Source organism: Bos javanicus, chromosome X (assembly GCF_032452875.1).
Source record: "Bos javanicus breed banteng chromosome X, ARS-OSU_banteng_1.0, whole genome shotgun sequence".
Lineage (NCBI taxonomy): Eukaryota > Metazoa > Chordata > Mammalia > Artiodactyla > Bovidae > Bos > Bos javanicus.
The window spans coordinates 90,164,512-90,167,129 of NC_083897.1; the positions used below are offsets into that span (position 1 = coordinate 90,164,512).

Here is a 2,618-nt window from a genome sequence, read left to right on the forward strand (position 1 = left end):
TGGCATGTGGGATCTTAGTTCCCTGACCAGGGATTGAACCTGTGTCCCTTGCATTGTGAGGCAGATTCTTAACCATTGGACCACAGGGATATCCCTAACTGGTTTCTTCTTGATGTGATGAAAATGTTCTAATATTAACTGTGATGGTTATACATATCTGTGAATAAGTCACTGAACTGTACATAGTTTATTACACACACACACACACACACACACACACACACACACACACAAACCTAGTAACTCCATAATATGCCAATCATGAGCTAGTTTTCAGCAGTTACCTTCCCTTGATCATAGCTGAATAACAATATAATTAATTGGAAAACAGGGAAACCAGAGACATGGCTAGAAATGACCTCACACAGCCTATACCATTGCAATATAATCGTCAAGTTCAGTGGAGTTTGTAAAGCTGGTTCAGTTCTGCTCCCCTTGGCAGAAATTCTCACGTTTGTAAAAATGGGATCAATAAGTTCCTAGTTTGAATTGTCAATGGCTTTATCCAGAATATCACTGGCAACTGGTTACTGTAACACCAGCCCAACTTTTTCTGCCCCCATGCTGAGGCACTTCCAATTGTAGATAATACTGTAGGTTGCTGTCCCCATACTGAACTTGAACTTCTCCAGGAAAGTTTTGTTCTCCATAAGATTCACTGCATTGAACACGTCAAACCCTTTCATTTTGGTGAGAACGAGGGTATTACTCATGAGTTCTAGAAGAGGGGTCTGAGTATGAACATTGTAGAAAGAATATGCGGACTTTAGACTCTTGTGAGGCGGATGGTTCATGATGGTGAGCAGAAGTGTATAAAAGTTCAGGAAATCTATCACCTCACTATTCACATTCTCCACCACAAAACTGTTAATGATAGAACTTCGACAATGTTCTGTAGAACCAGTGTTCCACCTCCTCCTGGCTCCTGACTGTTGTGACCCAAAACTGCTTCAGGTACTGGGTGAGGAGCTGGTGCACTACGAGTATGTTCTTTTTTCCCATTGGTCACACCCCAGCTGTCTTGAGAGTCTCTGGCAGCTGGTAGAGCTTCATAGTGCACTGCATGGTCAGAATTCAAGTGGAAGAACTTCACTTCAATCAGCTTCCATGGGTTTAGGGACCAAGGCCAGTACCTGCAGGTGCCAACAGGCTTTGGTAATACCATTGTGGCCATGTAAACAGCTTGGAAGATGCCTTCCAGGTAAACCCATCAGGTTATCTCATGGATCAGGACTGGAACCACCTTCGTGGAGTACAGCTTCTGGTGGACACACAGGAAGTTGATCTCTACCATCTTCTTCTCTGTGTAATATGTATGGATGTTTGCTGGGATGGCAGTGATGAATCCAACCCATTTCTGACTTGAGACCACCCGAACCCCACAGTGCCACTGGGAAAGCCAGCTAGGTGGCTGGAGAGCCCACAAAACAAATTCTGGGGAATAATCAAATCAGAACATGTTGTCATCATCTTCCACATAATTCTCATTCAGGAGGGTGTTTTTTGCAGATTCCTTGACCCGGTGAAAAAGACCTGAATGGCCTTCTGTGTTTCCTGGGTCTTCTGCTGGCAAACAGTTCATCTGATGAACAGGCTGATCCTGAGCTGAATCTGTCTCACTGCCTTCCTCTTTCTGCTTCTTCTTTTCGGTTTCTTTTTCTCCTTTTTGCTCCACTGTCATTGGATAGACTCAAGCCATCCTGACTATAGCTGGTGTCCTCCTCCTTCTTGCAATCCCTGCAGTGCTCTTGGGCCTTTCCATTCCCTTCCATCATCTGCAGCAGTGGAAGTGCCAGTGGTTTCCCTGCTGTATCACTCCCATCCACCTTCTTGAGTTGCCTGTACATACACTTTTAATGGGTGAATTGTATGATATGTGACATGTGACTTATATCTCAAGGGATAAAAGGAATGAGAAATACTTAACTAAATCCAAATAAAAGTGAGCAATAGAAGGCCTTTCTTCACCTCCTACACACACGCACACATACTGCCCTTCCAACTCATCCATGGTACCTAGAATAATTCTTGGCATATATAGTAGGTACTCAAATATAGATCAATGGAACAAAATAGAAAGTCCAGAGATAAACCCACGCACCTATGGACACCTTATTTTTGACAAAGGAGGCAAGAATATACAATGGAGAAAAGACAATCTCTTTAACAAGTGGTGCTGGGAAAACTGGTCAACCACTTGTCAAATAAGGAAACTAGAACACTTTCTAACACCATACACAAAAATAAACTCAAAATGGATTAAAGATCTAAACCTAAGACCAGAAACTATAAAACTCTTAGAGGAGAACATAGGCAAAACACTCTCTGACATACATCACAGCAAGATCCTCTATGACCCACCTCCAAGAATATTGGAAATAAAAGCAAAAATAAACAAATGGGATCTAATTAAAATTTAAAGTTTCTGCACAACAAAAGAAACTATAAGCAAGGTGAAAAGACAGCCTTCAGAATGGGAGAGAATAATAGCAAATGAAGCAACTGACAAACAACTAATCTCAAAAATATACAAGCAACTCCTGCAGCTCAATTCCAGAAAAATAAACGACCCAATCAAAAAATGGGCCAAAGAACTAAATAGACATTTCTCCAAAGAT

The 2,618-nt window shown here is 41.8% G+C and overlaps 1 pseudogene; it reads right to left on the reverse strand.

The window, feature by feature from the left end:
- Nucleotides 1-390: 390 nt before the first annotated feature.
- Nucleotides 391-1,681, reverse strand: LOC133242626 (glycylpeptide N-tetradecanoyltransferase 1-like; annotated as a pseudogene).
- Between the last annotated feature and the right edge of the window lie 937 nt (nucleotides 1,682-2,618).